General features: G+C 40.9%; 1 non-coding gene across 1 annotated transcript; it reads left to right on the forward strand.

Annotated features, from left to right (window-relative positions):
• The first annotated feature begins 23,667 nt into the window (after nt 1-23,667).
• On the forward strand, nt 23,668-23,795 carry LOC141418382 (small nucleolar RNA SNORA40). The gene has a single exon (XR_012443029.1). It is a non-coding gene; the product is annotated as a small nucleolar RNA SNORA40 (small nucleolar RNA).
• Nucleotides 23,796-24,897: the final 1,102 nt, after the last annotated feature.

The following is a 24,897-nucleotide window of genomic DNA, read 5'->3' on the forward strand; positions in this document are numbered from 1 at the left end:
TGCAGGTCATCAGGTCTGGGGAAGAGCCAGAATTTTCCCTCAGCAAATTCTTAGCATTGGAGCATCTTTGGAGCATATCACTGGAATGATATGGACCTGACCTACTTTCTCCAACATTGTCACTGCGACTCCCCCACTGGATGGTGGGAAGATAGTTGGATGTATGAAGGAGACTTGCCTTATTGTGTGAAGAAGGGCAGGAATTCATTCTCTGAGCCCTGGAGCTGTCCTAATCCTGGCATGCCATCTAGAGACCTGAGTTCAAGACTCAGGTCCTATGAACTTAAGCCTGTGTTTCCTTGTTTGCAAAATGGGCCAGGTAAGGCATAAATACTGGCACACCTGGAATAAAAATTAGTGGTGCTACATGCACTTTCACTTCTGAAGTAGAGAATCAGGTGGACATGGGTGACATATTTGCATGAGGACTTGCAAAGAGATATCCCTATATAAATCTATAAAGTGGAATTCCACCAGGTACCACAGGAGGTTATATAGAATTTGAAAATCTCATTACTGCCCCTGAAGCTCTGGCATGTGAAACTATGAGCATCTATTTCTGTGATATGTTTATCACATATGTGGACAAGCATGACCTCATGTGAGGGGCAGTAGTCACCTCTTTAGAACCACTGCATGGCTTTTTTATTTGAACATTTCTTTCTTTCTTTCTTTTGTGGTACTGGGGATCAAACCTATTTTAACATTGTTTTGAAATTTAATTTAACATAAATTCACTCTTTTGAAATGTTGTATGAGTCAGTTTTATGGTTGCTGTGACCAAAATACCCTAGAGAACAAGTTAAAAGAAGGAAAGCTTTATTTGGGCTCATAGTTTCAAAGATTTCAGTACATTGACTCTGTCCTGGTTGGTTCTGGGCCTGTGGTGAGGCAGAGCGTCATGGTGGCAGGAGTGTGTGGGAGAGGAGGCTTTTCACTTCCAGGTAGACAGGAAGCAAAGAGTGAGACAGGAAGGGCCCAGGGCAAGATATGTTCTTCAAAGACACACTGCCAGTGACAAACTCCCTCCAACCAGGCCCCACCTTCCACACTTCTACAACTCCCAATAGTCTATTTAAACCTTGCATCCACCAATGGATTAAACCATTCATAGGTTAAAGCCCTCATGACCTAATCTCTGGAAACACTTCACAGACACACCCAGAGGTGGCTTCAGTGATCTGTGAGGCATCTCTCAATCCAGGTGACAATCAAGATCACCCATCTTGAGTGTATAATTCATTGGTCTTAAACTTCACATCCAACTTAAAGCTGTTATCATTATTCTTATGAGAAGAATAACTTTACCAGGTTTTGATAAGACTATTTGTGAACTTCTTTTACTATTGATTACTCTGAAAGAAAAAATTTCACAGTGGTATTTAAATAAATAGAGAAATAATCATGGTATGAAGATCTTTATATCTGAGTACAGAAGATATAGTGTGTGTGTGTGTGTGTATGCAATTTTCTACTTTTCTTACCTGATCCTGGTCATTATGGAGATATTGCTGGATAGATTTTCCAATTAATTATTGCTTAACTTCAGGATAATGATTCCTTTTTAATATTTAATGTTTGGTCACCTTACTAAATTCTGCTAATTTCTCTAATAGATTTTCAGATAGTTTTGTTAGGTAATCATAATATATATTCTAATATCATCTAATATTATATGTGTAATATATCATATATATAACCTACACTATATATATATAATGTGTATAATATATATATACATATATTATATATAAAATGATCTTTTTTCCTTCTTTTCTAAACTTGTACATCTTTTTCTTGTCTCATTGCTTTGGATAGAAATTTTCAGAATAGGTCAATAATAATGACCTAATAATGAACAGCCTTGTAAAGATTTTTCCTTTAAAGAGATAATGAGAGTGTTTTGTTCGAAGGTACAATGAGCGATAATTAGTTTGAGACAGGTTCTTTTTTTTGAATCATAAGAAGGTGTTAGTATTTTGTTTTTGATATTCTAATACTTAAAACATCAAGAATGATTGTTGAATTTTATAAAATATGTTTGCCTCAATTATGGATGTTTCCTTTGACATATTTGAGATCATATATTATATCAATGTTATGTTGAATCATCTTTACTTTCCTTGAGTAAAAAAGCCTTGATAGTGGATTAGCTGCTAATTTTAACGTGATGCTGAATAAGAGGCTGATGCATTTTAGGCAGGGAGACTAAAAAGTTGAAGCAATGCATGTAATTAAGGAAAACATCTGGAATATTGGCTGAGCCATGATCAGAGTTGTTGGTTGAAACATAGGTTGTAAGAAAGCAGTATGACTGACCCTGGAAACTAAAACAAGATCTGGGGACATAACTCTTTGAGTCCTGCATCAAAAACATCAGTTCTAGATATGTAGACTGAAGGCGATAGAAACCAGGAGGGAGGCAAGAGGCTCGGGAGAGTGTCAGAATGAGACCAGAAAATCCTAGTTAGAACTCTGAGAAATATCTGCTTTCCAAACTCTTGAAAATGGTGACAGGGATCTATGGAGCTAGAGATATAGGAGGAAAACAGAAGAGACCAATAGTAGAGAGAGCAGGAGGGCGGGAAGGAGATCCATGAGAGAGGCATTCGTCAATGGTGGCCCATGAGATGAAAAATAGATTTGGGGTTGGTTATTTACAGATTTTGACGGGACAGATGGAAAGGGATTAAAGAGATAAGGAAACAAGGATAAGGATGAGACACTAAGGTTATCTTACCACAATTACATTATCTTCCTAGTTATTCACCCCCACATTGCTGACACGTGATCCAGAAGTTGTGCGAAAGGGCTCAGCCATATTAAAACATGATGTGGGAGCACAAACAATTATGGGAACAAAACCAGTGAAGTAGAAAAACAGCAGGAAACAAGTCAGGAAAACCATGTTTAATTTCTTTCTTGAGCCCTCCGGGGAATTCTCTAGACAGTATGAGAATGATCAATAATGAGTGTTGCCATGAATTTAATTTTGTTGCAAATCTTTATTTAAACTGTATGTAATAGGCTATATCCTGCCAGTCCTCGGGCCTGCCCGGGGAACTCTAGGAAGCCTTGGGGTTTGAGGAGTTGACTATGACCAGAAAGTAACCTTCTCTTACTACACATTGGCTAATGCTGGCTGCTGTGAGGTTATGGCGATGATAAGAGCAGCTCTTGGCTGAGACTCACTTGACACTAATGAGAGTGAGAGGTATATTTGTGAGTGATTTATCTAAAGTCTGTCATAATATATGACATATAGCCTTACTGCAATATTGTTTTTACATCTTTGCTTTCAGTTGTTTTCTAGGTGAGAGGAAAAGGGTTGGTGTTACACCTAGAAATCTTGAAATCAGGCAGAACCCACAGGTCATGGGGACAGACACCAGAATGTGTCATTGGGGTTTTTATGGTGGCAGATGTCTTGAGTCTTTTACTTCTTTCCCAGATGCCAGCTAATGGGACGGTGCCAAGTATTTGAACTTCACCTGTAGCATGTGTTCCTTATAAAGAACTTAACAGAAGAAGTTGTGGATGATGGATGTGACATTTTCCCTCACATCAGCTATCCTTTTTCCAAAGTGCCTGGAAAAATTGTTTCCAAAGAATACAGGTCTGGGCTTCTTGCACAAATCTGTAGAGCATGACCAGTTGTTTTTCTTTTTGCCTGGTTCTAAATCTTGAACACTGACCCTACAGTGAGACTCTCCGGGCTCCATTTTGCCTCAGTTAACTGGAATATTATCAAAAATCAATACCCCATCATGCACCTGTTCCCCCACCAGCCCTACAACTCTTATTCACTATGATTGGGGTGGAGGTAGGAATTTAAACTAAGGATAAGCTTCTGTGGATTCAAATATAAGGGATTCTCAGACTACTCTTATTGTCCTTTTAATACCTGAAAACTTTCCCCTCTCACTGTTGATATAGGGGTTATCTATCTATCTCTATCTATCTATATCTCTGTCCTTGCTACATCTGTCTAGAGGTTTATTGGTTTTGTTGATAACTTCAGAGAACCGTGTTTGGTTCTGTTAATTGGTTCAGAGAACCAGGTTTGCTTCTTGCTTTCAATTTCATGGAATTCTGCATTTCTTTCTTTTCTTTTGTTTCCCTTCAGTTTAAGTTGCTCTTTTTGCTTTCTTTCTTCCTTTTTTAGTTTCTAAGGGTAGACACTTAGATTATTAGTTTCAGACATGTCTCTTTTCTATATGCTATAAATTTCCCTTTAATCACCGCTTTAGTTGTAACTCACAAATTTCAACGTGGTCAAAGTATTTTCCTTTTCCTTCAGCTTGAAATATTTTCTAACTTCTTACAGCTACAATTTAAGTTTTAACCCATTTGCATCTATAAATATAAAGTGTGGTTCTTTGACACTTATCATTGTAGAGCTCCTTAATTCAGCCTGGCAAATCTATGCTTTCTACCTGGGCTGGTTAAGTCACTTATGGTCAATGTGATAACAAACACAGTGATGTTAAATTCACCATCTTAATTATTTTCTGTTAGTATATTATTATTTTGCTTTGAAATCAATTATCCTCCACAAAAATTTACAAAGTAAGAAAAGTGCCTATGATTTTTAGCAAATATTTGTCGTGACAATCTTCATTCTAGGGTGTAGATTTTAATTTCTACCTGGTGGCATTTTTGTTCTTTCTGAAGGATTTCCTCTATCAACATTTCCTATTAGTAGTGATTTATCAGTAGTTTTTTTTTTTTCAGCTTTTGTGCATCTGAAAAACCTCATTTCAATTTCAGTTTTCACAGACAGTTTTGCTGGATATAGAATTCTTGGTTATAGTTTGTCTTTCTGTGTGGCCCTCCCCTCCTCTCATCTCGTCTCCTCCTCCTCCTTCTTCTTTCTCTCTCCATATTTTTGAGCATCCCTCCTCCCCTTTCCTCCACTTTTCTTCCCTTCCTTTCCTTTCCCTTCCCTTCTCTTCTCTCTCTCTCTCCCTCTCTCCTTATTTTTGAGCATCACTACTATTCTATTTTTCTGTATGTCATGTGTCTTATGTTCTCTGGTTGAGTTTAAGATTTTCTCTTTATCATTGGTTTAAGCAAGTTGATTTTCTTGTATCTTGTTGCATTTTCCCTCCTGCCTCTTGTGCCTGTGTTTTGTTGGTTTTATTCGGTTTATGAGCTTACAGTCTTTCACATATTGGAAAAGCCTCAACCACTGTATCTTCAAATGTTTTCCTGCCTTTCCTCCTTTGAGACACCAATGCCAGTGATCTGAGAGTTCTCCCACATGTCAGCATTCATGTTTTCACATCCTTTATTTTTCTGTTTCACTTTGGATCAGGTCCTCATTTTTCCTCCTCAATCTGATCTTCTGTTAGCTATATCTTGTATATTTCCAACTCATGTCTGTAGATACTTGACTTGGATCTCTTAAAAAATATTTTCCACCTCTCTCCTGAATATACTCATTGATTTGTTTACCCTCTTGAACATAAGAAGTTTATTTATTATAGCTATTTTTATACCTTGCACTTAAGCTTTGTCAGACAGGGCAAGAGTAAGCAGTAGTCTAAAACTACCACAGGTCGACTTTTGTTGCTTCATCCAACATCGCCTGTGTCACGCAGCTTCTCTGTACCATGGGGGTTGTGAAGGTGGATTATTTCTCACCATATATGACATGCGACTGTTTTTACATGGCTTCTTTTTGGTGTTTTTCTTGACTGAGTAATTTTCTCACATAAATGTACAGATCAGTACTCCGTTGAAGAGCTGAGAACCCTTTCTTCCTCCAAGAGCTCCCTGTGTGCAGAGACATTTCCTTCTATATTCTGCCCCTTGAACTTTGGCTTGCTAGGCCTTAAATTTAAAATGTTGTCTCCTCAATTCATGGAGCTCACAGACCTCTGTTTGACTTTTCCTGCCTTGCACCATAGCCTGGTAACACTCCAGGAGGTACGTTCAAGATATTGTAGAAAGCACCTCATTTGGTTTTATTTTTTTGGTAATTCCTGGCCTGATGTGCTGGCTGTCCAGTATCTGAAATCTTATTATTGCATACAAATTTTCTATATTTTTTATTTTTTAAGGTGGCAGAGTAATTCGGCTTCTGTTACTTCATCATTATCTTTAGTGGAAGCCACCATCTCTCTTAAAACCTATTTTCAGTAGCTAAATAATTCTAGCTGAGAGCTGTTTTCTTTCTGACATTTAAACTCATCTTTCTTTCTTCTTTTTTTTGGTTGTACTGGGATTTGCACTCAGGGTGATTGTGAGTCAGGCAGTCTATCTATTGAGACACACTAGCGGCCCTTTTTCCTCTGGTCCTTCTGCATATAGGGTCTTCCTTTTTGTCCTGGCTGAGCTGGACAGCCATCTTCCTATTTTATGCTTCATGTCATAGCTGGGATGACAGACCATGCACCATCACACACAGCCTGTTATTTTGTTGAGATAAGGGTCTAGTAAACTATTTTTGGGTTGGCCTAGAGCTGTAATCTTCCTGATCTCAGCCTCCCAAGTACCTAAGATTACATGTGTGAGCCCCCAGCTCCCAGTTAGGAATTTTTTTTTGATGTACTGGGGTTTGAACTCAGGGGTTCACACTTGCTAGGCAAGCTCTCTATCACTTGAACCACACCCCAACTCATCTTCCTCCCCCTTTTCTGAGCTGATGTTTTATAATTCAAAATCATAATAAGATTACACATTACATGTTATCCATTCTTTAATTTACAAAAATTATATCTATTAGTGATGTGCAACAAAATGTTTTGAAATATGTATGGATTGTGAAATAGTTACATCAAGCTAATTAACATATGTATAAACTTAGATACTCATCAGTTTTTGTGGTAAGAATGCTTAAAGCTACTGTCAGTAGATTTCATAAGTAATTGGAGGGTTTACCATATGTGACCTTTATTGTGCTAAGGGGGCATTCTTTCTGAACTTATTTGTAGAGTTTTTCTTTTGATCCTGAAAGGATATTGAATTCTGTGGGAGAAGGAGGCTTTTTGTGCCTCTATTGAAGTGATCATATGAATGTTTGTCCTTGGTTCTGTTAACACAGTATATCACACTTACTGATTTGTGTAGGCTGATCCATCCTTATATCCTAGGAATAAATCCTACCTGGTTATGGTGTATGGTTCTTTTGATATGCTAGTGAATTAAGGCACCAGTTTTTGTTTAAGGGTTTTTGCATCTATGTTCAGCAGATATATTGGTCTATAATTTTCTTTTCTTGTAGTGTCATTGTCTGGCTTTGGTTGCAGGGTAATTTTGACTTTTTAAAATGAGTTTGAAAGTATTCTTTCCTTTTCAGTTTTTTGATAGAATCTGAGAAGGACTGGCATTAGTTTTAACTGTTCAGTAGAATTCAGCAGTGAAGTCATTGGGTTCTGGGTTTTTTTTGATGAGAAATATTTTATTATTGATTTGGTCATCCTCTCATGAATAGTCTATTCAGGAATAGGCTGCTTTTTCTAGGAATTAACCCATTTCTTCTAGATTATCTGATATGTTGGCATATCATTGTTCATCACAGTCTCTGGTGATCTTTGGGTTTCTGCAGTATCAGTTTTAATGTCTCTTTTCTTTCATTTTAATTTTATTTACTTGGGTCCTGTCTCTTTTTCCTTAGTTAAGCTGAAGTTTTATCAATTCCACTTGTATTTTTAGAAAACTTAATCCTTAGTTCTGTTAGCATTTCCTGTTTTGCTAGTCTCTACTTTACTTATTTCTTGTCTGATATTATTTCTTCTTGTAAGTTCCTAGTTTTCAGTTCTTTGAAGTGTAGCATTTGCTCACTTAACAGATCATTCTAGACATTTGTTGTGTGAACTTCTCTCTTAGAACAGTCTTTGCTGCATTCCATGGGCTTTGGCATGTGGTATTTCCATTTTCTTTTGTCTAAACATTTATTAACATTAATTTTACCCCTTGACCTGTTGGTTGTTCACCACTTTCTATTTTCTCCTGATTTTCATTGTTTCCATGAAAAAATTAGCTGCCATTCTACCTGAGTTATTTATTCTTGGCTGCTTTTAAGGATTTTCTTTCTCTTTGTTACTCGCAGTTAGGCTCTCATGTTGAGGTTTAATTTCTTCATACTCATTATGCCTAAGATTTTCTGTTTTTATTGAATCTTTCTTGAGTATCTTTTATCACTTTATGCTGTAAACTTGGCAATTTTTTTCTTGAATTATTATTTCATCATATATTCCTTTTACTCCTCTCCCTCTCTTCTCTCCTTTTCTTCAATTACAGATATGTGAAGTCTTGTCACTGTGTCATACGTGTATCCTTATATTTTCTTCTGTATTTCCATGTATATTTCCCTGTGTGATTTGTATGTGTATTTAATTTGCTAGTAAGCACTTTTACTGAGTACCTTATTTCAGCTATCATTTTTTCCCAGATCTAGGGTTTATATTTTATTCTTTAAAAACTAGGCCAGGCACCAGTGACTTACACCTGTCCTTACTATTTGGGAGGCAGAGATCTGGAGGATCACAACTCAAGCCAAATGGGACAAATGGTTTGTGATATCCTATCTTGTAAATACCCAACACAAAATAGGGCTGGAAGCATGGCTCAAGTGTTAGAATGTCTGCCTAGCAAGTGTGAGGCCCTGAGTCCAAACCCCAGTACTACCAAAAGGAAGAAAAACAGAACTAGTTCTCTTGGGAGAGGCTCATTGTATCTATTTTTCTAGAATAAACTAATTATAATTATTTTAAAAATCAGTGTCTGATAAACATAACTTGAATACTTTGCCCTTCTTGGTCTTCTTTTTCTCTCTGTTTTATAATTTTTTATTTTCTATTGGAATACAGTTTGCACTTCTGGTGGCTGTTTTCTTGTGGAACATGCTCCCCTCTTCTCCTCAAGGAGGCTGAGGCATGCCTTCGTTCTTCCTGCAACACAGAGGTTCAGTTGGAATATTCCACTCGGTCACATGATTCTACTGTAATTAACAAGGTAACTGTAATGATCCTTGAAATCTGAAGAAAACAGATGATGAAGAACAAATTTTACTTGATAAGAACACATCATATCTACACGATCATCAGTAAATCCTCCACATGAAGCAGTTGTAGACACATTGGCAAAATAGTGTGCCTAGGACACAGACATTTAAATAAAGATTATTCAGGCCTTGGTTCTAAACTTACTTTGCATTCTTAATTTAGAGCAGTTTCATTTTAAGAGCACTTTTAGATTCAAAGAAAAAAAATTGAGCAGCTGGTATGGAAGCTTCTCATACAACCCCTGCTCTACCACGAACAGCTCCACCATTGTCAATGTTACTTACCAGAGTGGCACATTTGTGTCTTTATAATAACATCTCATTGTCATCTCATGTCCTTTGTTTACCTTGGGGCTCACTGTTGGTGTTGCCCATCATATAGGTTTGGACAAGTTATAATGGCATGCATGTCCTTTCTATAGGGTCATACAGAATAGTGTCATGTTCCAAATGTCCTCTGTCTCCACTTATTCTTCCTTTCCATTCCCCAAACCTTTGGCAGCCATTGATCTTTTTATTTATCTCCATAGTTCTGTCTTCTTCCCATGTCATATACTTAGAATCACAGTATGTATTGCCTCATCCATTTAGCAATATGGATTTAGGTTTCTTCCATGTATTTTTTTTTCCTCGTGGGTGGATAGCCCTTTTTTAGCACTAATACTGTCTCATTGTCTGGAAGGATCCCAATTTATTTGCCCACTCACCTTCTAACGGATATCTTGGCTGCTTTCAAGCTTTGACAATGATGAGTATCTTCTGAACAAGATTATGGAAAATTGATGTTTATTCTTTAAATGTTCATTTTAAATGTTTGCTCACACCTATAATCCTAGCTACTCAGGAGGCAGTGATAGGATCATGGCTTAAAGCCAGCTTGGGCAAATAATTTGTGAGAACCTATCTAAAAAAAAAAAAAAAAGCCATCACTAAAAAAAGGACTGGTGGAGTGGCTCAAGGTGTAGACCCTGAGTTCAAACCCCAGTACCACAAAACAAAACCAAAACCAAAAAATGGTTTTGAATTTATCTGTCAGCATACCTGGTCCTGGCACTTTCCCTTATGGAAAGTTATTTATTGATTCAATTTCTTCAGTAGACATAGGTCTGTTGATTTCTTCTCGTATGAGTTTTGACAGATTGAATCTTTCAAAGAATTGGTGTAGTTTATTTATGTTAGCAAATTTTGGGGTGATAAAGTTCTTCACAGTATCGATTATTCTTTTAATGTCCATGTGATCTGTAGTGATGTCTCTTCGGATGTTGATAATTTTTTTGTCTTCCCTTTTTTCTTAATGTGGCTATAGACTTAATTTATTTTATTGACCTTTTCAAAGTGCCCCCTTTTGGTTTCATTGGTCTTTCTCTATTTATTTCTCATCATCAATTTTATTTATTTCTGCACATGTCATCTGCTTATGTTGGATTTAATGTGCTTTTCTTTTGCTATATTCCTTTGGAGGATGTCTTGATCTTTCTTTTTTATTATTATATGCATTCAGTTCTATAAATTTCCCTCTTAGCATGACTTTAGTTGCATTGCAGTATTTTGCTAAACTGTGCTTTCATTTTTAATTTAGCTCAAAATGGTTTACTTCTTTTGTTCAAAGTGTAAGATGTGAGGGTTTGTTGAGATAAAAAAGTGTAACGTGGGAGAGTAGAGCACCTAGAATTTGGGGGGGGTGTCCCAAGAGAGGGTTCCCCTTAAATTATTTCTTAAAATTTCTTTTTTGACTCATGTGTTATTTAGAAATATATTATTTAATCTATACAGTTTTGGTGTTTTCCAGCTATTCTATTATTGCCTTCTAGTTTAATTCCTTTCCAATCATACATGATTTCTTGTCTTTGAAATTTGTTAAGGTGAATATTTATGGCCCAGAACATGGTCTACATTGGTCAACTGGAGCTGGAGAAGAATGTGCATTTGCAATTCTTTATCCCAGAAAATTAGAAATTCACTATGGTTCTATTTACAAGGGACTAGGGCCTGAGATCTACCACGTGTGCATGGCGTGCACACACAGGTCTTCCTCTAGTCTTTCCGTTTTTCTTTGATTGCCTCTAGAACGAGAATTCTTTCAAGTTGATGCTAATGTAAAACCAGACTTTCTGACATGCAAGAGAGGAATTTGACATACAATGGAGTTAAGCATTCAAGATTCTAGACTAGACCATCATTGGAAGAGTCTAGTCTAGACCATCATTGGGAAAAGTTTTCTTTAGGGTTTCTTGCTTGTATGTCAAGAAGCCAACTGAGTTTTCATTTAGTGTGAGACAGCTCACAATGGCTCACATTTTCATTATTTTCCATGAGCACAAAAATTATCTGTCTTGCAGTTATTCAAGAGAAAACACTCCCTTCTTGTTAGACTTCCAATATCCAGTGATTGAGGCAAGAATTATCTTGCTTAATTAGGTTCTGCAGATGAACCTTTGTGAGGGGGTTTAACACAAAAGTCAGATACTTTGGAAGATAGCTTTGAAACCTGAGAAGTTATGAAATTCTGAGAAATGTTAAATTACTTAGTGAATTTTGGGTTTTATGTTGACTGTGTACCTGAGACATTCTTAACCTAATTGCATTTTATACGCTGGTGGCACTTTGCCTAGTCTGGATGTTCATTCTGCCTGCATCTTTGTTCCTATCTGCATCTCCTGGAGGTCAAGCTATATCCTGTGCTATAGTTTGGAACTCAAGTGCCCTACCAAATCCCACGTGTTGAAGCTTGACTCTCACCACAGCCTGTGGCACTCACTGTTAGGAGGTGGTGGAACCTTTAGGAGACAGGATGTAGTGGGAGGAAGTTAGGTCAGTGGGGGAATAACCTTGATGGAACATGGAGACAGTAGTCTCTTCCTTTCTTTCTCTTTGCTTCCCAGGCCTCCTCAGTCAAATGTCCACCATGATGCATTGTGCTGCCACGGACCCAAAGCAGCAGGGTCAGGTGACCATGGACTGAAACTTTTGAATCCATGAGCCAAAATAAGCCTTTCTTTCTCAACAGATGATTATCTCAGGTATTTTGTCACAGTGATGGAAAGCTGACTTATATACTCTGTGAATTATGGTAAATCTTTTTTTTTTTTTGACAGTACTGGGTCTGAACTCAAGGCCTTGCACTTTCTAGGCAAGTAGCTTACCACTTGAACCACACCCTTGGCCCTTTTTCTTTAGTTATTTATCAGGTAGCATTCTTGAGTTTTTGCACTGCCTAGCCTCAGACTGCAATCCTCCTACCTATGCCTCCCGTATAGCTAGTATTACATATGGGCACCATCACACCCAACTTGTTAGTTGAGATGCAAGTTCCTGCTAACTTTTTGCCTGGGCTGGCCTTGAATCATGATCCCTCTGATCTGTGAGTCCCAATAGCTGTGATTATAAGAATGAGTCCCTGCACCCAGATATAAACTTTATTTTCTACATAGTTGAGTAGATCCAAACATCTTCCTCTTAATTCCAAGTGATGTTTGAAAGTGAAAGAGGTTTGCAGGGATATTAAGAACTCTATCAAGAGGTCCCATGGTTATCATTCAGATGAAATAACTTGTTGATTATCTACGTGATTTATCTTTAGCTTGAAGCAATCACACGATTTACCTGGAAGGCAGGAAAAGGCACAGAGATAAGAAGTATTTAAGCATACATGAATAGCAGTTGTATGTTATATGGACATTTTTGCTTCTAAAACAACTTCTGAAAAATCTCACTATTATCTCATCAATAAAATGAGAGACTGGCCATTCAGCTGAGTCTTCAGTACAAGCCAGTGGACAATAGCTATCAGATTAGCATCTTCCAGGTCATCAAAGTCAATTATCATTATTGATAATTGGGACTGTCATGTTTGTTAGCCCTCCCTGTAGTATGTTGCATGTACTGTCAGAGACCCAAGGAACATGACAGAGAACAACAGAAACAAGAGGCCATGGGAGAGTGGGAGAACCTCACATATGCTGAGTCCCTGACTTGAGGGTGAAGGGCAGAGGGTCAGTGGAACAGAAAAGAACAGTAGGACTGGAAAGTTGTGATAGTGATTGAAGGCTCAGAAAGCCAGTGAGATTGGTCTGCAGGGTACATGGGATTTTATTCTAACGCTGAAGGATTTGGGACAGTGAAGTAACAGGAAATAACTATTTAAAAAATAGAGTTTATTTTGTAGAATAATTTTAGATGTACACAAAAACTGAGACAGAGTGTTCTCAGAACCCTAAGACCCTGTTTTCCCCATTATTTAATATGGTGCCACATTTGTTATAATTAGTGAATTAATATCGACAGAGACATTACCTAAAGTGCATTCTCTATTCAGATACTCCTGGTTTTTATGTAATGTCCTCTCTCTGAGCATTCCATGCAAGACACTATGATAACATTTACTCATCACGTCTCCTTACCCTTATCATGAATGTGACAATTTCTCACACTTTTCTTGTCTCCATGACCTTGACAGTTTTGAGGTGTACTTCTCAAGTTGATTTTTATTTTTTTGGTGGTAGTGGAGGTTGAACTGAGGACTCCATGGTTCAAGCAGGTGCTCTACTTCGTTTTGCTCTGCTCATTTTGGATATAGGGTCTTCTTTTTTCCCAGATTGGTCTGGACCTTGTTCCTCTTGTTTTAAGCTTCCTATTGTAGCTGGGGTGACTGGTGCACACCACTGTGCTCAACTTTTTTTTCTTTTGTTCAGATGGGGTCTCATGAATTTTATCACCAGGTCTGAAACTTTGATCCTCCCAATCTCAATCTCTTAGTCCAATTATTGGTTGAAATCTGGGCAGGGGGAGGGGAGTCTCACAAGCCTTTTAGCCTGGGATGGCCTTGAACCACTATCTTCCTGATATGACAGGTGTCAACCATGCTCAGCTGTTGGTTGAGATGGAGTCTCATGAACTTTTTGCTTGGGTTGGCCTTGAACTGTAATCTTCCTGATCTCAGGCACCCAAGTAGCTAGGATTACAGGATTGAGTATTGGGGCTTGATACTTGTCAAGTATTTTGTAGAATATCCCTTTATTGGAATTTGGCTTATATTTATATCATGATTGAGCTGTGTAGATTTTATCACAACTAAAATGGGGTTGGGGGAAGTAGATCACAAAGTTAAAGTGCCGCTTTCATCACACATGTCAAGACTACATACACTGCTGACGTTGACCTCCCCAACTGGTTGAGGTACTGAGTGAGGTCTCCACTGTGGAATTACTAACCCCCCCCTTACCATAGGGTATGGTTAGATGGGAGTCACTACACACAGTCTGTATTTAAGGAGTGAGGAGTTTATACTTCCCCTTCTTGAGGGCAGAGCGTCTATATAAATTATTTGGAATTCATATCACAGATTTGTCTTTTCTCCTTGAGTGTATTTATTTATTCAATTATTACTTACATTGATATCATATTGCAAAATAGATCACAATCTATTTGTCCATTCCTGCATCAAAGGTCGTCTTGGCTACTTCCTAGTTTGGGGTGATTTTGCTGAGGCCATTATAAACATTCACATGTAGGTTTTTTCATGGTCATGCTTTTTTCAACCAGTAGTGTAGAAGCCTAGAAATGCAGTTGCTGGAGTTTTGGGTAAGACCATGTTTTACTTTGCAAGCAATGGATCAACAATCTTCCAAAGTGGCTGTATCATTTCACATTTCCACTAACAATGAGTATCAGTTTCTCAGCATTTGATGTGATCAGGTATTTGCTTTTAGTCATCCTTTGTGTGTGTGTGTGTGTGTGTGTGTGTGTGGTACTGGGCTTTGAACTTAGGGCCTCATGCTAGCTACGCAGGTGCTCTACCACTTGAGCCACTCCACCAGCCCTGTTTTGTGTTGGATTTTTTCGAGGTAGAGTCTGATGAGCTTTTTGCCTGGACTGGCCTTAAATGGTGATCCTCCTGATCTCTGCCTCTGGAGTAGCTAGGATTACAGGCCCAAGCCACTGATGCCTGGCTCTTTTAAGTCATTCTTATAAGTAGGTAGTGGTATTTCACTGTTCTCTTAATTTGCAATTCCCTAATGATAAATTATTCAGCATCTCTTCCTATACTTCTGGGTGTTTCCAGAGATGATCAGATCAGGAGGGCTCTCCCCTAATCAATAGTTTGATCCATTGGTGGATTTGAATTATTTGTGAATTACTGTTCAGCCATTGATAGTTACTCTTGCCTACTGTGACCAAAATAAACAAAGGTGGACAGGTATGTCTTTGATATGCTGATTTCATTTTCTTTGGATATACATCAAGAAGTTGGATAGCTGACTCATACTGTAAACCTATTTTTATTAGGAACCACCATACTATTCTCCATAATGGTTGAACTAATTTCCATCACACTGACAGTTCACAAGAGTTCTTTTTCACCACATTCTTAATAGCATTTGCTATTTTTTATCTTTTTTTTTTTTGAAACATCCTTCTAAATTGTGGGGAGATGTCCTTTTGATTTGCAACTATTTCTCTGACAAAGGATTGATATCTAGAACATGTAGGAAACTCAAAAAATTCTGACAAAAACCCCAAGTAATCCAATTGAAAACGGGCAAATGGTTTGTTGTATTTTTTTTCTCAATAGAAAAAAAATACAAATAGTTTTTTAAAAATTAATGTTATTGTGATACTTCTTTTTTTAATCTTTTAATATTTAGCCTACCTAATCATTGTATTTGAAGTAAGTTTCTTGTAGATAGCAGTTAAGTCATGCAGTTGCATTTAAGCCATTTACACTTAATGTAATTGTTATATTACTATTTGTTTTCTATTTGTGTCCTCGGTTTCTGTTTCTTATTTTTTTCTCTTGTTTTGCTGTGGGTTAATTACAAATCTTTACAGTTCCATTTTGATTCATTATGTTTTGAAGTTTGACACTGTGGTGGTTAACATTGACTGTCAACTTGATTGGATGGAGAGATGCCTAGGAGATTCCTAAAGCACACCTCTGGGTGTTTCCAGAGATGATCAGATCAGGAGGGCTCTCCCCTAATCAATGGTTTGAGCCATTGGTGGACTTGAAATGTGAATAGCCCATTGGGAGGTGTCAGGACCATGGAAGGTGGGGCCTAGCTGGAGGACGTGGGTCACAGGGTTGTGTACCTTTGACTGGTCCTTCCCGTTTGTTTCTGCTTCCTGGTTTCCATGAGATGAGCAGCTCTGCTTTACCATGCCCTTCTCCAGTGATGCTCTGCCTCATCACAGGCCCAGAACAATGCAGCCGAACGACCACAAACCATAGCTTCTGAGACCATGAGCTAAAACTTATCTCTCCTCCTTCACGTTGTTTTCTCTCAGATATTTGTCACCGCGATGAGAGTCTGATAAACACAACTACTTTGTCTATTTTCTTAGTGATTACTGTAAATCATACCATATCTATATGGTTTTACCAGTTCAAGTGAAGAGTATAGACCTTTCATGCATTTATACTCGTTACCCCTTTAAAATTATATTTAAAATACCAAAAAAAATTTAGTCTCCTTAACCCTCTAAATATAATTTAAGTATTTCCTCTACATACATTAATCACCACATCAGATGGTGTTGTAACTTTTGCTCTGACCATAAAGGAACAAGTGAATTTAAGGGCAGTCTATCATGTTTATTACTTTTTCTACTGCTTTTCTTTCCTTTGAAAAGTTCATATCCTTCTGTTATCTTTTCTGTTTCCAGAGCTGTCTTTATCTGCTCTCAAAGAATGGGTAAGATAGCTACAAATTATTTTAGTTTACATTTGTCCAAAAAATGTCTTTTGGATTGGCGATGTGGCTTGGTAGTGGAGCACTTACCTGGCATGCCCTGGGCCCTGGGTTCCATTCCTAGCAGTAAGAAAGAATGAATACAAGAGAGAAAAAAATGAAAGAACAAAGGAAAGAAGGATAGAAAGGAGAAAAGGAAAGAATGAGGGAGGGAAGGAGGAAGGAAAGAAGGAAGGAAGGAAGGAAAGAGGGAAGGGAGGAGGGAAGGAATGAAGGGAGGAAGGGAGGAAGGAAGGAAGGAAGACAGAGGGAAGAAACCCATAGCTATTCAAACTGATGTTCATTTATAGGTGATACATTGTGTTAGCTTTTCATTACTATGACAAAATATCAGAGGTGATCAATTTAAATGGAGGAAAATTTTATTTTGGTTCACAGTTTTGTAGATTTCAGTCCACAGTCAGCCTCATTGCTTTTGGGCCTGTGGCTAGGCAGTAGATTGTGGTGGGAGTGGATAGTAGAGTAAGTTACCAGCCACATGGCAGCTGGGAAGCAAAGAGCAAGGAAAAGGAGGGGCTGGGGTCCCACCACACTACCCCTCCAATGACAGAAGACCTTTCACTAGGCCCTTCCTCTTAAAGTCTCCATCGCCTCCCAACAGTCCCAAGCTGGTGACCACGCCTTCAGCAAATGAGCCTTGGGGGACTAGAGGTCCATGCCACAGCCTGCATGTCTTTCTCTGGCTATTTTCTGGGTATTTTTGCTGTGTTTAGTTCTCAGTAGGGGTGCTTCTAGTTGGTGGATTTCAGTTCCATCATTGGAAATTAGATTTCTGAGCTCTTGTGATGCTGCTCTGGTCTGTACCATTCTTCTGGTGCTTCTTGGGCTCCCATCAACCTCTGTGGCATCTGGAGCTTCCCTGGGATGCCTGAGGACACCATGTCACCTCCTGGGATGGAATGGCAGATGCTGGTGGCTCTGGGTTTCCTTATGCCCCTAGTTGGAAGTTGGGTAAATACAGTCTTTGTTGCCACTGTGGTTGGCAGACTAGGCTGTCTATGGACTCTTGGGGCTGGTGACTGTGGTACCTTGAGGCTGTTGTTGAGGACAGAATAGCCCCACCTCAGGGTTCTGACTATAAAGCAAGAGTTGGGACAGCTGGGCTTTGCTGTGGCCATTGCTGCCTAGAGATCAAACCACTGTGTGGAGCCCAGGTTGTGAAGCAGGATGGGACTTCCTACCAGATCTTTTTGGGTTCCCCTTTCCTTGTGTTTTTCATCACACACGTGTGTGTGTGTGTGTGGTTTGCCCATGTGCACATGCATGTGTGGTGTGTAGGTTTGTTGGCAGTTCTGGGTTGCAGAATCTCTGATACTATGTGGGAGATAAGAAAAGCTGGGGGGCTCCCCACACTGTCTTTCAAGTCCTGAGTTGCCTTGTCACCCTACCTTCTTTCCAGCGTGTAGAGTCTGTCCGTCATTGTCTGTTGAGTCCTTTCCACAGTACTTGGTTTGATGTAGAGGGCAAGGCAGGGAAAAGTGAGTCTATGCCATACTGTTCCTGAACTGGAGCTTCACATTAAAGTTACATAAGAGGGTGATCACCCTTTGACTTTTAATCAGCACACATGGCTTATATTGGATAAGAAAGCCTTCCGTATGGAAGATCTTCCCTCCGCATAACTTCCTCTCTTTCCCCTTTCTGTTTCCACTAGAAACTTCAGAGCCTTCTCCTTGTGTCAAATGCACATGCCTTGGAATGCTGTCTTTTGGCTTACTGCCTGCCTTAACTAGCTGGACTGGCTCTGATGAACCTACACTTCTTTGAAGAAGACTTTTTAAAATTTTGGGTGGTACTAGGGTTTGAATGCAGGGCTTTGCACTTGCGAGGCAAGAGCTCTACCACTTGAGCCACACCCTAGCCCTTTTTTGCTTTAGTTACTTTCAGATAGGGTTTCCCACTTTTGCCTGGAGCTGTCCTGGATAGTGATCCCCCAATTTAACCCCCCATGTGGCTGGGATCACAGGTGTGTACATCCACCCCCAGCTTTTTGTTGCAGTTGTAAAGTGGGGGAGGGAGGTCTTGTTAACTTTTTGACCAGGCTGGCCTTGAACTGCGATTCATATGATCTCTGCCTCCCAAATAGCTGGGATTATAGATGCACACCACCACTCTGTCTCAGGTCCACATTGGAGCAAGAAATGACAGTAACAATTGGAGAGTTGCTAACACTGCAATTCCTCTCTGGGACCACTGTTCCTACCTGAACAGCTTGGGCATTTAGAGCTCCCCCTACCTTATTCAGCTACTGGCTGGTTACATGGGGTCTTCTCTGGAGTGCAGGCCAGTGTTCAAGTAAAGTCTTAGTAGGAACCAGGTTACCACCCTCTGCAGGAGACGTAGCTTGGACAGTTATGTACACTTCAGATTTCCCTGCTGAAAACCACCTAATGGGGCTCACCAGGGAATGCACTGATGACCCCTGCCAGGTGTCAGGGGCTCACCTGTGATGTTGTCACACTCCTGGGGCAGTGAGTTCCCATAATGGCTGAACACAAACATGGCTTAGCGACCAAGGCATGTTTGTGGTTGAGAGCAATATTCTAGCCTCCGATTGGCAAGGCTCATGGCTGGGTGCCTCAGTGCCTGGGTTCCAAGGTGACAATGAATGCAGAAGCCACTGTCCAGGCCCAGTCTCTGGAGGCCTCACCCTGGAACCAGCCCTGAGCTAGCGCACGTTGATGATGGGTTGGCTAGTTTCCATGCAAAGCGGCTCTAGTTTCAGGACAATAACTGTTTTAAAAGCTGTTAGCTAAATTAAGGTTCGGGTACCCAGAGGGGCTGGCAGTCCTGCCCTATAGGAAGTGAAGGGAAGCAGGACAGGTGTTCACAGTTATCCCTTTCATGGATGACTTCTTTTGCCTGGTGTATGGCCTAAGGCCCACTTGTTCCACCTGCAGGTACCCTCAGGAAGAAAACTTGTTTGCACTGGCAGATGCCCTCGTGACTCTTGTCTGAGCCATGTTGGGTTTATGCTGCCTGACCCTCACTCTGGCCCTGGCAGTCTGATCTTGGCCTCTCCTCAGCATCCCAGGGAAACAGGGCCAAGTGCAGCCGCTGGCTCTTCAGACAGAAGACTCAAGTTCAACACAACAGCACAGTAGGAAGCAAGGTCAAAGACCTTGCCCAGATTCTGGGCAAGGACAGTCCATGGAGTTGAGTCATGCAAGGCTGTATGAAGAGTATATGAGTTACTTTTCTCATCACTGTGACAAAATACCAGACATAAAAAATTTAAAAGAGGAAGACTGTGGGGGCTGGGTGGGTGGGAGGATGCCAGCATGCAATTTTATTTCATGTTTACATGAACATAAATAATGTGCTATCCTGAGAATGAACAAGAATCCAGTTAAGCACTATTAAATACCACAGCCCGGCCTAGTTTTGGTCAAAACCAGCTCAGGACTGTGAATCTGCAACTCCCCTCCTGTCCCCAGAGCTGTCACTGAGGGCATCTTTGGCTTCCTGTCCCCTGTCCCAAGACCTCGAGACCCTGGACTGAATTTTGCTATCCTTTCCTGGGAAGTTGCAAGACATTCTAGTTTGTAGTCTCACAGGTTCCCCTGTGACCTGGTCACGGACCAGCCCCAAGCAACATTCGGAAATAGGCTACAAGCCTGTTCTTTCTGTGTTCTTACGGAGGAAGAACACATTCTGGCTCAGTTTCAGAGGCTTCCACACCCTTGGCTTTACTGCTGTGGACCTGTGGTAAGGCTGAGCATCATGGCGGTGGGACCGTGCAGAGCAGACAGCTCTTCACCTCATGGTGGGCAGATTGCAGGGGGAGGGAGGAAAGGAGGCCTGGGACAAGAGACAGCCACCAAAGTAGTCCTGACACTACTGACCTACACACTCCAGCTTGGCTACACCTCCTAAAGCTTCCATAACCTCCCCAGATAGTGCCACCTGCTGGGCACCAAGTGTTCAGCACAGGAACCTGTGAAGGGGCACTTGCTATCTGAACAGAGTCATAGAGAGAGAGAGAGAGAGAGAGAGAGGAGAGAGAGAGCATGGTAGTTACAGCACACGCCTAGGAGAAGGATGCAGTCACTCCAATGCTGGATGGGTCCTTAGAGGACATAATGGAAAGACAGGCTCCCAGCCCACTGGGCTGGAGAGGTGTCTGAGTTTCCATTCCTGGCTACTGGCTTGAGCCATTTGGATGTGCAGTGGGATTAGAAGCTTTGTCAAGAGTGACCGAACCCTAGTTACGAGGTTACGAGAAACTTAAACTTGTGTTCAAGACGGTCACTGGGCGCCATTGCTGAAGGAGTAAGGAGCTGGGAGGTGACAAGATGTGGCAGGTACACACAAGGGTGGCTCAGAAGTTACAGCCCAGGTGATGGAAAGAGTCACATAAGGTGGAGCCCTGGGAGTGGAAAATTGTACGGGAACCCTGGGTGTGGCAGAAGGAATCCCTTCTTTCCACCAAATGGTCCACAGGAATGGGCTCTATACAGAAAGCCAGTTCCCCAGACATGGTCTCCCTGGTCACCTCTCTGTGTCCCCTTTCCCTGCCTTACACTCAACGGTCTGTGCAACCCCAGGGCCTTTGAACATGCTGTCTCTCTGTCTGGAACACACTTTTCTTCCATGTTCACTTGGCTGGCTCCTTCTGGTATCAGAGGTCTTGATTCCAATGTTACCTCCTCTGGGATGCTTCCTTTCTCCACCTGTTGTCCCTGTCACTCTATCCCATTGTTCTGTGTTGTTTTACATAGCACAATCTCAAATCTATTTGTTTATGTCTATGTTTCTTTGTTGCCTGCCCTGTCCTCAAGACCCTGAGAGGGGAAAGTGGGTCTTTGGCCCTCCCCCTGTGCACCCCCCACCCCAGGCTCCATTCTCCATGGATGAGAGAATACATCCAGAGGGCCCTAGGTTCCACCTTCCCACGACATTGAGACAGGAAGACGCTCAGCCCTGTCAGAAAGCAGAAGGATTTGTTTGGGAAAAATGAAACAAAATATATTTTTAAGCTCTTGGAAACAGATGATGGCTGCTAATAAGGTATTTTCAAAATAAGAAGCTCATAGAAACAGCTTATGTTTTTGGTCAAACGAAGTTGTAATAAATCATTATCAGAGCAAAAAAAAAAAATCAAAATGAGTCAGAAGAGTTTTTGGAAAGATTTAACAATTTAAATGGATTGCCTAAGTCTTCCTGCTTCTTCCAGGGGACACAATGCCAAGCCAGCTACAGATACAACAGGAGGACAAAGAAATGGTGTCATGACTCATCACCGTCTCCCTTAGGCCTGGGTTCTTGCTAGGAGTTTCCACATAAAGGTTTGCCCATGAGTGAGCTGGATTTTCCTTCTAAATCAGCAGAAAAAAACAGTTTCCTACAAAAAAGCTTAATCATGGAGCCCAGACTTGGTAGAACCCATCCGGTCACAGCTTTGTTCCTGAGAGCGAGCCAATTAGCAGTGAGGGCTATTATTTACATTTCAAGCAATCGATCACTAAAATTGTGTTGATGATTTATCATGGATATTATGATATTGTCAGCATAATTTATTCAGGTCATGCTGAGATACCTAGGAAATTACCTAAACGAAAACGGAATGCCATGGAATCCTCTGGTTTTCAGAGAGATTTCTCAGCTTCTTCCTCCCTTCCCCCCTCTCCCTCTCTCCTTTTTAATGAGGATATATGTTAAGAAAAATCACGGACCACTTAGCTATTAAGTTGTTCCAGGATCATCTGCATTAAAAGTTCTCTCTCTCTCTCTCTCTCTCTCTCTCTCGCTCTCTCTCTCTCTATATATATATATAATTTTTTTTACCCCCCCTTGGAGAGCATGGCTTGAATGTTCATTTGATTTTCTTCTGTGCCCTTTTGCTTTTAGTCTACTGTTTCAAAGCAAAAAAAGGGGATAAAAAAGGAACGGGGATGTCTGTCATTAGATTCTAGCTAAGTTGCGTGGATTCATCTGGAATTTGCATTTTAATTTATAAACCATGCTTCTGGTCGGTCTTTTATTCTACTAGCCCCATCCTCTGGGAAAGAATTGCTTTTCTGAATGTTCTGGTTGTTGAAGATGTAAGAAGCGCTCAAGTTGCTTTTGCTGAGCAGCACTGACCCCTTACTTGGGCCCACAAATTGGCTAAAAGCAGGAGAAGCTTGGCATCCCTGCCTCCATTTTGTATCTGCCACTGTCTTTACAGTCACTTTGCAAACACCTGGGATTCCAGAAAGGACAGAACTGATAACATCTTCATGACAAGGAACCAGAGTCACCTTGAGCTGCCACCCTCCCAGTGAGGACAATTCACATCCCAAACCAGATTAATCCTGTCAAACAGGAACCAGATTACTCCCTCCAGGTGATAACTTCCCGGAACTGGACCAGACCACCAGACCACCTTCCTGACCAACCAGACCTCACCTGTGACTGGGACTGTTTAACTGTGCACACCTTTGTCCTCTGTCCCCAGTTCTTTGTCTACTTAAACCTATAGCTCATGTCTGTACCCTGAAGATGGCTGAAGATGAGCTCAGTGCTCGCTCTGCCTCTTCCCACGGCATGTCCCGAGCCCTGTAACAGACCTCTTTCTCTGCCTTCACCACACTTCTTGACTTGGCATTTAGGGGCGGATGACCAGACCTGATATCTGGAATCTCAGGAGTTTGGGTCTTCGGTCCAAAACCCCAGTTTTCAAAGCCATTCCTGAGCAAGGGCCGTGTTTGGACCATCAGAGCCCTGGGTTCTAGCCAGGCTCTTCTCAGCCTTCCTGGGATTCTAGGGAACCCGGAACCCCTCATGCTTCTGTTCCTGGGCCCTAGGCATGGTGATTTTTCTCACGATGAGGGTTCTAGCTGCTGGCATTGGGACTCCCCAGAGCTCCCCAAGTCCAAGGAAGACTCCTGTGGGGTGTTTTCAGCAAATGTCACAAGTGGTCTCCTATACAAGTTTAAAAAGTTGTCAGTTCTTTGTGGACAAAGACTTATAGATGGATGCAAAAAATAATTCCTCTTTTGCAACCCAGAACTCATTGTACAGTATGAGTTTTAATATGTATGAGAAGGAATCTGAGCCTGGTGCCAGTGGCCACGCCTGTAATCCTGGCTACTGCTACTTGGGAGGCTGAGATCAGGAGGATTGTGGTTGGAGGCCAGCCAGAGAAAGTAGCTTGTGAGAATCCCATTTCCAAAATAACCAGAGCAAAATGGACTGGAGATGTGGCTCAAGCAGTAGAGCGCCTGCTTTGCAAGCCTGAAGCCCTGAGTTCAAACCCCAGTCCCACCACACACACACACACACACACACACACACACACAAAGGATTGCAACACCCAACACAGTTTGTATTGATAAACATTAAGGTTGGTTCCGAGAGTAAAGAGTTGCTCTTTTAAGAGTAATAAAGAAAACATCAGGCCTGGGATTATTTTCTTGTGTTTACTTCTGGCTCCAATCTCCCTAGGGTTTTTCACATTCTAATTGTGTGGTGTTTTGTATATTCCTAAAACCATGTGCGAAGCAAAAGTTTGGTCATTGGTTCCTATTTCAAGGCTGTGTGCACTCTTGATATTAAAGAGAACTCTGAAATGGATTACTCACAAGGGACCATCATCACGATAAGAAAATGTGTCTTTTCTCTGCTTATCTTCCCTCCCTCCCTCTGCTGTCAGCATCTGCTCCAACCCTGGCTCCTGCATTGCACTCCCGCGGCTCTGGGTGGTCAGCTGGGGTTCTTCTTATCTCCTGGGCACCGTGGGTAGACACTGGAGGGTTCTGGACAACTGAAAATGTTTGATTTGGAGCCCAGAGAGTCAAGTTTGTTTTGTTCAGCAACGTAAGCTTGGGTTGTTTGGCAGTCATCCTGACGGAGGGAGGGAGAAGGAAGCAAGGACCAGGACCCCAGAGCTCTGCCTGCCAGGGCTCCGAGCCCATATCGCTCATGCACTTGGTTCTCTGCAACACTCAGAGTACGTGCTCCATAAAACCAATGTAACTTGAGTTACCTTGCCATTGGTTCCTGACACTTGCAGCCAAAGACCCAGAAATGCAAGGAACATTCTCACTCAGTGTTCTCTCTCTTTTTTCCAGATCTTGCTAAGATGTGCCATTTGTCCCTTTTGATGAAAAAAAAAAAAAAGAAAAAGACCAGGCCAGGTGTGGTGGTGCACATCTG

The sequence above is a fragment of the Castor canadensis genome, chromosome 16 (genome assembly GCF_047511655.1).
Source record: "Castor canadensis chromosome 16, mCasCan1.hap1v2, whole genome shotgun sequence".
In the NCBI taxonomy this organism is placed as follows: domain Eukaryota; kingdom Metazoa; phylum Chordata; class Mammalia; order Rodentia; family Castoridae; genus Castor; species Castor canadensis.